The sequence below is a fragment of the Theropithecus gelada genome, chromosome 5 (assembly GCF_003255815.1).
Source record: "Theropithecus gelada isolate Dixy chromosome 5, Tgel_1.0, whole genome shotgun sequence".
Lineage (NCBI taxonomy): Eukaryota > Metazoa > Chordata > Mammalia > Primates > Cercopithecidae > Theropithecus > Theropithecus gelada.
Genome location: NC_037672.1, coordinates 125,878,678 through 125,892,275, shown reverse-complemented (window position 1 = coordinate 125,892,275; position 13,598 = coordinate 125,878,678). Strand labels below are relative to the sequence as shown.

The following is a 13,598-nucleotide window of genomic DNA, read 5'->3' as shown; positions in this document are numbered from 1 at the left end:
TTTCCATCTACTCAGAATTCTTTTCTGTTACATCTAAATGCTCAGATGTGGAAAGATGCCCAAGACATATTAGGAGAGAAAAACAGGCAAACTGCAGGGAAAAAACCCAAAATACAAAGCCATTTATATATAACAGGAGGAGAGAAAATACCTACAGCAATAGATTGTATATTCACAGAACATTTCTGCAAGAACATAAATGTTCATAGTGGTTATCTCTGAGAAATGTGACCAAAGGGTTCCAAGACAGACTGAGTTGGGAACTTTTCCTTCTCTTCATGACCTTTAATATGATTTTAACTTTTAACCATGATTGTGTACTAGACTTGTAATACTAAAGATTTTTTTTTTTTTTTTTTTGAGAGACAGAGTCTCGCTCTGTCGCCCAGGCTGGAGTGCAGCGGTGTGATCTCTGCTCAGTGCAACCCCAGCCTCCCGGGTTCAAGCGATTCTCCTGCCTCAGCTTCCCAAGTAGCTGGGACTATAGGCACATGCCATCATGCCTAGCCAATAGTAAAGATTTCTTTCTTCCCTGCTGCTCACTATATAAGAGACCCTGGAAGCACAACTTCTTGCCCCAATGCAAAGCACCAGCCTATAACGAGCAACCATCAATAAACTATGTATATGCCACCTCTTTCCTGAGATGCAGTAGCAAAGACTTGTCTTGCTTTAAAAGAATATCTGGTGCAAAGGTGCAGAAGAAAAAAAAGAGAAAAGGTAATAATGCCATAAAATGCTATTATCCCCTATTTGCTTGATTAGGTCATCCCATACTTCAAAAGCTCAAGTTTTTGAAACAGGTAAAAACAGCCAACATTAGTAGGAGGTCACTTAAAATATACGCAATAATAACAGAAAAAAACTAACCCAGACAGGAAAGTTAGGGTTTAAGCTATCTTTAAAGAACAAACACAGGCCGGGCGTGGTGGCTCATGCCTGTAATCCCAGCACTTTGGGAGGCCGAGGCAGGCCGGATCACCTGAGGTCAGGAGTTCGAGACCAGCCTGGCCAACATGGTGAAACCCTGTCTCTACTACAAATACAAAAATTAGCCGGGCCTGGTGGCGGGTGCCTGTAATCAGGTTGGTGGTCTCAAACCTAGCAGCTACTTGAGGCAGGAGAATCGCTTGAACCCGGGAGGCGGAGGTTGCAGAAAGCCGAGATCGTGCCACTGTACTCCAGCCTGGACAAAAAGAGTAAGACTCCATCTCAAAAAAAAAAAAAAAAAAAAAAAATCCATTTCAACTCCTTATCCATTTCCACAGTAGTACTACTTTGGAAAAAATAAAAATAAAAAAGGCTACGTTCAAGAGGTAGCTGGCAAATACGCCACTCCTTCCACCTATGGCAGGCATGGTTGATAAATTAGGCCATTCTTTCCACACTCCCAGGCATATATCTTCAGGATCCTTCTTAATGCAGTGCTACCACCCAGAGAAATAAAGCTCATTTGCCCTGTATGTCTTATTCCTGGTCTCAGTTTTCTGACAATTTATCAGGGAGAGCTAGAGTCAGATTAATCTCTTCAGAATATATAAAAATGAAATGTTTATTTTTAAAATGAAATGTTTATTTTTTAAAGCATTTCACTGAAATCAGGAGTTTGTGTTCCATTCTGCCTTGGGGGTCTCTGAACCAGGTACTAATTTCTATAATACAAACATACACACCCAAATCTTCATGTCAAACTCTAAAAGCTCTAATCATTAGACACTTTAGGAAAACCAAGTGCTTCTGAATGAACGAAGGTAAGAGTAAGCATGAGAAAGGATTCTGCAACCCATTATTCCATCCTTGGTGGAATAAGCCAATAAATGCTAAATGTCTACAGGGTAATTTTAAAAGATTTTTAAATGCTCAAACCAGATGCTCTTATACAGGATATACAAAGCAGCTTCTGCAGAAACCAGACTCAACCAGCTAATGACAATTACACTGTGCACAGATTGAAATGCAGCTGTTTTTCAGGAACTTTGTTCCTTGATTATACCCGGTTGTCAGAAACTATCAGTTACCACTAACAATGTTAAGTCACCAAAAATTTTTAAAGTACTGTTTAAAAAAAAAAAAAGAGACTCCCAATGTTGTATATTTGAAGATCTAGATGACACACTTGACAAAAACAGCATTTATACAATCATCCAAGTTACATATGAAAACAAACATTTCATCACAATTGTATAAGCCTTGTTATTATGATCATGGAAACCTAAGATGGTCTCTGGTCTCAAACCTAGCAGCAAGGTCTAGAAAGCACTCTCTGAGGCTGAAGTCTCACAATGTAGACTGTGTCTACAAGAAATCTTCCCAAAAGAAACCCATAATATCATAAATAACTGCAGACCTAGAAAGGATTTCAAAAACAATGTAAAATAATTTAATCCACCATTCCTACTTTTAAAGAGGAGTACATGGAATTCTGGATGTTTATCAACTTGCACAAACACACATAAGTAGATCCAGTGCAAAGGTAGTAGCAGAACCAAAGACCAGTTCCCCAGGTGGGTGGGCAGGCCAGCCACCTCCTCCCAGATTCCTGGACCATGGGCTTCTTCCTCCTGGATGTACACTGGGATTTAAAAAGAGGTCATGTGAATGATTAAGGCCATGATATGTTATCAGGGAGCAAAAACTGAAAATGTAACCAATGAACAATAGTCTGTTAACTTGGAAACTGAAACACAAATTCATGGCAAGATGGTCACAAATGCCATTCATTTTGCCTAGTGGAACACACAAAAGGTAAAGCTGGAAGACGAATGTGTCAGCAGTTCCTTAAACACTACCACAGGAGAATGAGTTCTCCCGGAGTGGCAGGCATTAACTTCTGATTGGTGTGACACATACACCCTACTTGACATTATCTCCCTCTGTAGCAGAACCCAATCTTACAATACATATCCTCTTACACAGGGCTTCTTAGCTTGACCCCCCTGGAGGGTGTGAGAGATGACCAAGGTATTTGTTCTTACACATTTTATCCTAAAAAGGGATCTAGGATCAGAATCCCAGCTACTCCGGAAGCTAAGACAGGACAACTGCCTGAGACCAGGAGGTTGTTGAGCTGTGATCATGTCACTGCACTACAGCCTGAGCAACAGAGAGACCCTGTCCCAGAGAAGAAAAAAAAAAAAAAAAAAAAAAAAAAAAACCTGCCATTGCACTCCAGCCTGGGCAAGAAGAGCGAAAAAACAAAAACAACCCACAGCCCTCAGCACAGCCAACTACCTCCAAACAAACTCCTAATTTCAACTTGTATTCTCAGGTTCCCAGAAGGGAGCTCAGCCACCGGCAGAAACAATCAAGTAGCTGCTGTGTCTTACTATAAATCTGGGGAGGCCAGGGAGTGATGGCCAAAGTGGGCAGAATCTTTGAGCTCAGGAGTTCGAGAACAGACAAAAAACCATAGCAAACCCCATGTCAACAAAAAATACAAAAAACTAGCCAGGCCTGGTGGGGGATGCCTGCAGTCCCAGCTACTCGGGAGGCTGAGTGGAAGGATCAAGTGAGCCCTGGAATTCACACCACTGCACTCCAGCCTGGACGACAGGGTGAGACCCTGTCTCAAATCAACCAACCAACCAACCAACCAATCAGGGGTCAACAGCCTGTTTCTGTATGGTTTTTAAGCTAAGAGTGATTTTCACATATTTAAATGGTTGAGGGTAGACAGCCAAAGAACATTTCATGACATATGAAGTTTATAAAAATTTTACATTTCTATATCCATAAATATCACGGTCACATTCATTTTGCCTATGGTTGCTCTAGCACAGCTGCAGACTTGTGACAGACCGTATGACCCACAAAACCTAAAATATTGACTACCTGGCTCTTTACAGAGAAAGTCAACTGATCTCTCCTATAAATCAACAGATCAGTAGTATGATGTTTATAAACCACCATTATGTGTGTTTAGTTCAATGTGAATCAATTACCAGGTGCTGGACAAGCACCCGAAAGCTTACAAAATTAAGGATCAGACACAATCACTCCTTAAGAAATCCCTAACTATGGCCAGGCACAGTGGCTCACGCTTCTAATCCCAGCACTTGGGGAGGCTGAGGAGGGTGCATCACCTGAGGTCAAGAGTTCGAGAGCAGCCTGGCCAACGTGGTGAAACCCCATCTCTACTAAAAATATACAAATTAGCTGGGCGTGGTGGCATGCGCCTGTAATCCCAGCTACTTGGGAGGCTGAGGCAGGACAATTGCTTGAACCCAGGAGACAGAGGCTGCAGTGAGCCCAGATCGTGCCACTACACTCCACCCTGGGTGACAGAGCGAGACTCTATCTCAAAAAAAAAAAAAAACTCCCCCCTACCTAGAGCAGGCAATAATCAAAAGGAGGGCATTGAGGGGACCTCTAAGCAACTTAAAGGACACAGTAAAACCTGTGGGCTTTTCTCAAAAGAAAACCCCTGAGGCTTCTACTTGGGGCTAGTGTACACAAGTTTTTAAAACTTCTAACAAGCTTCTTACTTTTCAAGTTAATGACCAATAAGCAGAAAAATCACTGTTCTCAACAGACATTTTAACTACAATACATGGTAACAGTGGCAGTAAAAGGATCACAGAGAAATCATAAAAAGTCGTCACCAGAATTTAAACACTTAAACTAGAATCCAAGGATGTGCTTAAGGGAACACTCATGTTTTCTGGGGGAGAGAATCCATGGCTTTCAGTTTCAAGTGTCCCCAACTTAAAAAGTTACAAATCACCAACACACAGCCTCTGTATGTTAAGTGCATCATTACATTTCCACACAGAAATAACTGATGCTCATAAAGATGACAGAGTAATCAATAAAAATTTTAAATTGCATTTAGTGTACTTTGTGCTAAACTAAAGCAAGTCATGACGTTCAACCTCAAGCAACTTGCTAATAACATTGCTATTTCTTGTTCCTTACCCTAGTGTAAGTGAGAAAAAAAAAAGAAAAAAAGATTATTTTATTCCTCAGTGTGGACCCACACCACTGAACTCTTCCGTTAAAGTAAGTGCTTATAAACTCTCATGGAAGATGCCATGAATTCTCAAATTAATAAAATATCCTGCACAGGAGACACTAAATGATCAATAGTTTAAAATACTACCACCAGCCACACTGGTGCACACCTGTAATCCCAGCCACTCAGGAGGCCAGGGTGGGAGGACTCAGTTCAGGAGTTCAAGACGAGCCTGGGCAACCTGAGCAACACAGCGAAACGTCATCTAACAAAAAATACAGATAGGCCGGGCGCAGTGGCTCACGCCTGTAATCCCAGCACTTTGGGAGGCCGAGGCGGGCGGATCACAAGGTCAGGAGATCGAGACCACGGTGAAATCTCGTCTCTACTAAAAATACAAAAAATTAGCCGGGCGCGGTTGCCGGCGCCTGTAGTCCCAGCTACTCGGGAGGCTGAGGCAGGAGAATGGTGGGAACCCGCGAGGCGGAGCTTGCAGTGAGCTGAGATCGCGCCACTGCCCTCCAGCCAAGGGGACAGAGTGAGACTCTGTCTCAAAAAAAAAAAAAAAAAAAAAAAGTGTGTATATATATATATATATATACACACACACACACACACATATATATATAGACAGACAGATGCAAATTGTGAGCACTTTCGAATAGAAAACTGGCCAGGCACACTGGCTCACGCCTGTAATCTCAGCACTTTGGGAGGCCGAGATAGGTGGATCACTTGAGGTCGGGAGTTCAAGATCAGCCTGGCCAACATGGTGAAACCCCATCTCTACTAAAAATACAAAAATTAGCCAGGCACGGTGGCATGCGCCTGTGATCCCAGCTACTCCGGAGGCTGACTCATGAGAATCACTTGAACCCACTGCAGTGAGCCAAGATCCCACCACTGCACTCCACCCTGGGTGACAGAGTGAGAACCTGTCTCAAAAAAAAAAAAAGAGAGAGAGAGAGAAAACTGTAGTTTACTTCCCTCAGCAAATAAGTCCAAAAGAATCTAAGGTTTTAAAAATTAACTTTCTTCGGCCGGGCATGGCGGCTCACGCCTGTAATCCCAGCACTTTGGAAGGCCGAGGCGGGCGGATCACACGGTCAGGAGATCAAGACCACGGTGAAACCCAGTCTCTACTAAAAAATGCAAAAAATTAGCCAGGCGCGATGGCGGGTGCCTGTAGTCCCAGCTACACAGGAGGCTGAGGCAGGAGAACGGTGTGAACCCAGGAGGCGGAGCTTGCAGTGAGCCAAGACTGCGGGACCGCACTCCAGCCTGGGCGACAGAGAAAGACTCCTCTCAAAAAAAAAAAAAAAAAATTAACTTTCTTCAATTGCTCTCTATCACATTATGTCTCACCTCTACCCGAAGAACCAAAGGCAAAAAGTAAATACTGAATTTGTTTTAGAGTAACCAAAATTTGGTCACTGAACACTTATTGTGTGCACATCGTATACTATGGATCTAGGAGATTAAACGTAAAAACACATGGCCCCTTTCCTAATGATAAAGGCTTTCCATTCCAAGTCTGGTAATCTTTATGTTTGTGCTTTGAGGTGAGGAAAGGATCCTTAATAAATCATTCAAGTCCTGCGCTAGGAAAGGTCCCATTATAGCCAAAGCTTAGCATCAGTTTCTTCCATTCTATTCCATGACACCCAACCTTAAACTTACAAATTGTTACTCCTATGTGTAATTAAAAAAGGTCCTCCGGCCGGGCGCGGTGGCTCAAGCCTGTAATCCCAGCACTTTGGGAGGCCGAGGCGGGCGGATCACGAGGTCAGGACATCGACACCATCTTGGCTAACACGGTGAAACCCCGTCTCTACTAAAAATACAAAAAAATTAGCCAGGTGTGGTGGCGGGTGCCTGTAGTCCCAGCTACTCGGGAGGCTGAGGCAGGAGAATGGTGTAAACCCGGGAGGCGGCGCTTGCAGTGAGCTGAGATAGCGCCACTGCACTCCAGCCTGGACGACAGAGCAAGACACTGTTTCAAAAAAAAAAAAAAAATAGGCCCTCCAAGGTCACTTTCTTGCATTTATTAGGAGTGCAGAGTAACTTGCTTCATCAGGGCTATGAACTGCAAAAAAAGAAAATATCAAAATAATGCATACACGCTCATGATCACAAACCGAAGTTTTCATATGAGAAATACACTAGGCAAAGGACAATAGACTCAACTAAATCTCAACTTTCTGAAATATTACATTCCACAAAGATAAAAAGAACAAACATAGTAATTGTCCAGATTGTAAACACACAGTCATATAAAGTGCTGTAAGGACTTGAAAATGGAGACAACAGATTTAAGACTTTTAAGGACACAACTTACCTGTCTCAGGAATTAAAATACTTTCCTAATTAAGATTGCTGATACCTTCCAAGAAACCAGAAATTCCAAGCAAACCCACCCTTCATGTTTAAAAAAAAAAAAAAAAAAAGGTATTGTTGAATATGGTGCCAATTCTCGTACAAATTAAAGGCTTGTACAAGAGAGGAAATAAGTTTAAACGTGACGTAACTTTCACTGTTTTAACAATCAAGCTAAACCTCTTAATGCCAACCCAAATAAAAAGCAAGGTGTGTTTGCTAATATGTCATATTTCCCTCCACAAGATAAGTTTAATAAACCTCATGGGAAAACCAGTTTTATAATACAAAGTCTGACAGACCATTAACTGTAATGCTGTAACAGGTGCCCCATAATACTAAATGACAGGGAAGAGCTTCACAAACAAGAAAGTAAAGCAGCAAGCAGAACTGTGACAGATTCCTGTGCCTCCTCTTCACTCTGACCAAACCCTAAAGAGACAGGATGTAATCCGTGTTTGATAACTTGATGTTTACTGTTCCAACTACCTCAGTACTGAAACACAAACATCTGAGAAATCTTTTTCCAACAAGTCTGTGGAAAATAACATCAAGTAAGCAAATTTCCTTAAAGTATTTTTCTAACAGATGATCTCCAAATCTAAGATTTCCAAATTACAATAAATACCATTCTGACTTCCTGCTTTTTTAAAATCCAGGCAACTTTATTCCCAAAGGTTTGCCTCCTCAGTGTCAGATATTCTGTCAAAAAGTTACTTAAGGGAATCGACTTAAGGGAAACAACCAAATGCAATAAATGGTCCTTTATTAAGCAGTGGTTTAGACAAAGCTTCTCTATTACATTCCGGGGCTAAATGGGGAAATCTGGACACATCACAGTAATAGATGATATTAAAACTAACCAAGCTAGCTGACAGGAAAAAAAAAGGTCCTCACAGTGGGGTGCGGTGGCTCACACCTGTAATCCCAGCACTTTGGGAGGCTGAGGCGGGTGGATCACCTGAGGTCAGGAGTTGCAAACCAGCCTGGCAAACATGGTGAAATCCCGTCTCTACTAAAAATACAAAAAATTAGCTGGGCGTGGTAGCAGGAGCTTGTAATCTCAGCTACTCAGGAGGCTGAGGCAGGAGAATCGCTGGAACCTGGGAGGCATAGGTTGCAGTGACCCGAGATCGCACCATTGCACTCCAGCCTGGGCAACAAGGGTGAATCTTCGCGTCAAAAAAAAAAAAAAAAAGTCCTTACAGATGGTATGTACATGTATCTCCTTTTTATTAAAACATACATGTATATATAGAGAAAATTATCTGAAAAGTAATACAGTAGTCATCTATGGATAGTAGCAATTTTTTATATTTGTTTCCTTGTATTTTCTAATTTTCAAAAACGTACATGTAACACTACTTGTGTAATAACTTTTTAATTAACAGCTCCTTAAAGTCAAAAATCAGTATCGATCACGTGCAATGTGAGATGCAATGGAAATCTGCTTTTACTCTCACCTAGTCCTCCAAGTTCGCTTTTTAGGTCATCTTTCTTCCCCAACCCCCTAGGCTAAGCAACAAAACACATTCCTTAAACTCCAATAGGTTTTCTCCCTCTAGTTTCACCCAGACACACTTATTTTTCATTGTTGTCACTGTATAGCTACTCTTTCAACCTTGATAACTAATATAAGTAAAGCACTGGTTTACAGGCAGAAGAAAACCGGTCAAGTGAAGCGGGGAGAACTAAGAAGGTGTGTTTTGTTTCCTTTTAAATGAACACACATGCTAAAGTTAAAATACATGTGCAACCAACCCAACTTTTACTAGAAAGCAGTCTGTAATCTTAAAGATAGAATCAAGTTCAAGTTCTACCTTACTTTCAGACACTCCCATTATCTCTGCTAAATAGGGACGAAAGGAAATAGGAGGAAACCTAACACTTAAACAGCTTAAAATTACATTTATTCTACACATTAAAATGAAAACGCCAAGTAAAGGACACTTACAAAAGTATGCAAACTTTGAGGAAGACAGCAAAATACCAAGAAGAAAGCCATCTGATTTAAAAGTGACCGTAAGTAAATGAGACTAAGATCTTTGGGACAAAAGGACAATAAAAATTCTGGGTTGCATGTACTTGCTAGAGTGTTACTCACAGAACATCCCATTTAACTCCTCCCACATATGTTGCCCACCTACAACAAATTACTACATCAAAAGTGTTGAGTCAATGTAAGTATGGGCATAATGAATGCTTCCTTTCTCCACCTATAAATGATTAAATCTTGATCAGTTGTGATTTGATCAAAATGCTACTTACTATAAAATCTCTAACCACTGGTGAGTCACTACCTAAATCAGCTTTCAGGGAAATAATTTCTATCTTAAAACTAGTTCATTAGCTTTGAAAGGTATTAGCCTTGAGCTACAAGTAGCAAGAGAGCCATGGCGGGTATTATAAAAAGGAAAAATAGTTCACCTAATAAAAACCTTTGGGAAAGAACCCCCTAAGCATTCCCATTAATGGAAACCTCAGATTCTCTTCCACTTTCCTAAAAACGTAGCTATCTTAGGTCATTCACTGCAGCTGTCATTTTACAAAAGAAAATTTAAATTCCCTCTTGGCCGGGGCAAATAGAGGGCGACAGCCCCTTGCCCCGGCCGAGGCTAGGCAGGGCGCCGGCCTCCTCGTTACTAGAAGGCAAGCTAAAGCTCCTTTTAAACGGTCTCCGGAAGACGACGCATTCCTAACGGGTTTCGAAGGCATGTTTAAATCGCCCGCTTTTTTGTTTGCTCTCAGCATTCACCGGCGCCGGGACTGCGGCCGCCCCCGCCCGCTTGGGGTGGGAAACCTGGGGCCAGCACTGCCTGGGGCGGCGGGGGGGAGACCGGGGGCGGGGGGAGACCCGGGACGCGCCGAGCCGGGGTCGAGGACTCGAGGATGAGGAGCTCCCGTGGGAGGGTGGCGGAGTGCGGGGGGAGGTAAGAAGGCTGAGGATCCCAGCAAGGGGGACACCCCGGGGTTGGGGGGGAACTGGGACGCCGCCCCGCAGCGGCGAACACTCCGCGCGGCTCCCGCCGCCCGCCGGGGAATACGCAGGGCCGCGGCTCCGCGCGGCGCCGCCCCCTCCCTCTCTCCCAATCCTCCTCCTCCTCCTCCTCCCGAGGCGACAGAAACAACAGCGCGGGAGGAGGGGAAAGTAACTCCCGGCACCTCCGCCGGAATTAGCCCCGGTGCAGTGATGACACCTTCTCGTGGCGCAACCAAGCCCCGCTCCCTCCGCAGCGGCGTCCCCGCCGCCGCCGCCCTCTCTATTTGAAAGTGGCCACCCCCCGCCGCCGCAGCTCCTCCCGCCCCGCCGCCGCCAGCTGCACCAATCCGCTCGGCCCCAGTTGCAAATCAAACGCTCCCTCGCGTCCAGAAACCACTTGCGCCGCTGGAAACGGCCGCGCCGTCCCCCTCCCCGAGTCCCTCCGGGGCGGCACCTTCGGTCTGGGGCGGGTGCGCCGGCGAGAAACGGTTTTAAGATGGGAGCGGCGGCGGCGGCGGCGGCGGCGAGAAGCTCCGAGCGGGCTCGGCTCCCGCTCCCGCTCCCGCCCCCAGACAGTTCTGGAAACTGTGTATCACCTCTGTCACAGGAAGCCATCCGGCGAGGAAGGCGGCGCGGAACCAACAAACAAACGCCTGCGGCCGCCCGCCGGAACCGGCGCGGGGACCGCGTCGGGCTTAGGGCCGTTCCCGGGGCGGGGGCGCGGCGGCCACCCCCGCGCCGCGGGCTTTGTGCGGGGCGGGTGCGGCGGGCCGGGCGTCCCCGCCCCCGCAATCCCCCACCCCGGCCCGGGCGGCGCAGCTGGGACCGTTAGGTGACGCTCCGGCAGCGACGGAGAAGCAGCGCCTCGGCCGCCGCCCGCCCCCATTTCCACACTGGGCCGCCTCTCCTCAAACGCCAGAGGCGGGCTACAAAAGTTGGCCCCGGGGCCACCCAGCACCTGCCCACGTGCCGCGGAGGCTCGCTCCCGGGTCTCCCCCGGTTCCCTCCCCCCGCCGCCCTCGGCCGCTAGGTCACCTATTACCGGTGGGAGGGGAGAGAGGCTGCTATTTAAACGCCCGCGGAAGTTGAGGCACCCCCACTGGCGGGTGCCGTGCACCTGCCTCCCGCCGCCGCGCTCCGCCACTTTGAGCAGCAGCCGCGTCCTCAGCCCCGCCTCCTGCCTGAAGGCGGGCGGGGGGGAGCGGGAAGGAGGTGGAAGGGATCGAATTTCTCCAGCAAATGGGACCGTTCCGACAGGATTCGGTTCCCCGGTCAACATTCCACATTCCATCCCTCTCCCGCATTTGCAAGCCAATGCCGAGCAACCCGGAAAGCCTGCTGGCTACCGAACAACAGCCCCCAACTCGCAAACACAGACTCACAGGCACAAGACACGTGCACTGAAGGGCTCTGCAACTTGCAGTCCCGGGGTACACACTACACGTTCATTTAAGGAAGCAAGGAGACCAAGAGACCCCACCCCCACAATTTGCAGATGGTGCCAAAGGTTGCAATTTGCAATCCCCTTTAAGTTCATGATTAATCGGTACTTTGCTCTCAACTCCTACCCCATTTCATCGATGAAGGGGTTTTACACTTTACAAGCAGTCGCGCTGTAAGTAAAAGATCTGACCACTGGAAGCCCAATTCGGAAGAATTGCCAAGCTGTCCCTCCACCCCCGCCCCCCACCCCCCTCTCACTGCCCTTGAATTGATGCAATGAATATTTTGGACATGTGGCGACGCGGTGACAAGAGCCAGGGCTGCGGCCACCACACACAAATGTACCTACACACACCTATGTTTGGACAAATACAGTCCCACCACACACACGGTCTCACACACTCTGGATTCATATATGTACGCGAACCTGCGTTCTGCCATTGCCATCTGTCTACCAAGTTGCTACTATGCTTTCCACTTTCATGCAGCCTAATGCACTTTGGCTTTCTATGAAAAAAAAAAAAAAACCTATAAACTAAAAGCAACTTAAACTGGGCTTCTGCTCCTAAACGCGTTTAATTGATGATTCACCTGAAAACCGCACGTTATTCGCAAATCCAAAAGAAGAAATAGCTCTAAGTCTTCAGCCCCCCAAATTTGAAAAAAAAAAATCATAATAAAACTTACTGATCCAACATAGATCAATTCTCAGGATCCAAAAATCATCCTCTCCTCCTCCTCCTCTGGCCCCCGCCCCGGCAATGCCCAAGTTACTGGTGGGATAGTAACGCTGCGCTCAGCGGCTGCCTCCCTCCCTCCTAGCTACATATCGAGAACCCAATCTTTTGGCGCCATATTAATGACGTACTATATTATTTCCACTAGGCAGCGACCTTCGGCATTAAATTACTCCCGAGAACTCCCGAGCAAAGCAACAAAACCATCAAATATGGCTGAGCCTCTCGGCTCGTCCTGCAGCCGCCGCCGCCGCCGCCGCCGCCGCCGCCGCGGTCGCCGCCGCGGGACCGGGACGCGCACACGGACCCACGCGCGGACCCACGCGCGGCGCGCCCACCCCGCGCGCCCCCCGCGGCCCGCGCGCGTACCTGCTGCGGAGGGGTTCGGCCGAGGCGCTGGGCTGGGCGCCGCTCGCTCGCTCGGAGCTGCATGAGTTCGGGCCGCGGCGGGCGAGCGGGCGGGGAGCCGGGCGGGCCCGTGCTCTCGCCGGCGCGCACACACCCGGCACTCGCGCACGGAGGCACTCTCGGTCTGGTTTGGCTTGTTATGGAGGAAGGACTGTGTGAATCAAACTCATTTCTGGGTCACTGCTGCCACAGGGGGGAGCACTTTAATCCCTTGCCAAAACGAGAGGGTGGGGACGGGAGGGCGGAGGGAGCATGCGGGGAGCCCGCGACTCGGGGGGCTCGGTCCCTGGTTAACTCTTCGCAGCCCTCGCCGCAGCCGGCTCGGCCTGCGCCAGTCGGGGCTCGCAAAGAACGGCACTGTTCAGCTCTTAAAAGTCTCTTTCCTTACTTCACCCACCTTGTGAGCCTAGAAATTCTTGAGGTGTCTCCAAGCAGGGAAGTGGGTTTTTAAATTAGCCCCTTCAAACTGCTGTCCCAATTTCAACTCTTGTCTGACATCTAGAAATGGATTCTTTCAAAATAGTTTAAAAATTTATGTAGATTAAAATGTGGCTATTGAGATGTGTCATTTGGGTGAAAGGTTTTATTTTTAGGCTGAGTGGCAAAAGAGTTGTTTGTAGTAACAGTTTTAGGGAGTTGCACATTAGGATGACATTTTTTAATATAGATAATCCAATTCTGAATAACATCTTTACCTAAATTT

General features: G+C 46.7%; 1 protein-coding gene across 7 annotated transcripts in view; it reads right to left on the bottom strand.

Annotated features, from left to right (window-relative positions):
- Nucleotides 1-13,117, bottom strand: part of JADE1 (jade family PHD finger 1) — a 66,937-nt gene extending 53,820 nt beyond the window's left edge. For 2 of the 7 annotated variants that reach the window (XM_025385550.1, XM_025385558.1), the window contains exon 1: nt 12,857-13,117. The gene's annotated coding sequence lies outside the window, so the exon portion shown is untranslated. Of the gene's footprint in view, nt 1-10,761; nt 10,902-11,342; nt 11,477-12,437; nt 12,822-12,856 lie in introns of those variants that run through there. The other 5 variants (XM_025385551.1, XM_025385556.1, XM_025385552.1 and 2 more) reach the window with 5 other exon arrangements.
- Between the last annotated feature and the right edge of the window lie 481 nt (nt 13,118-13,598).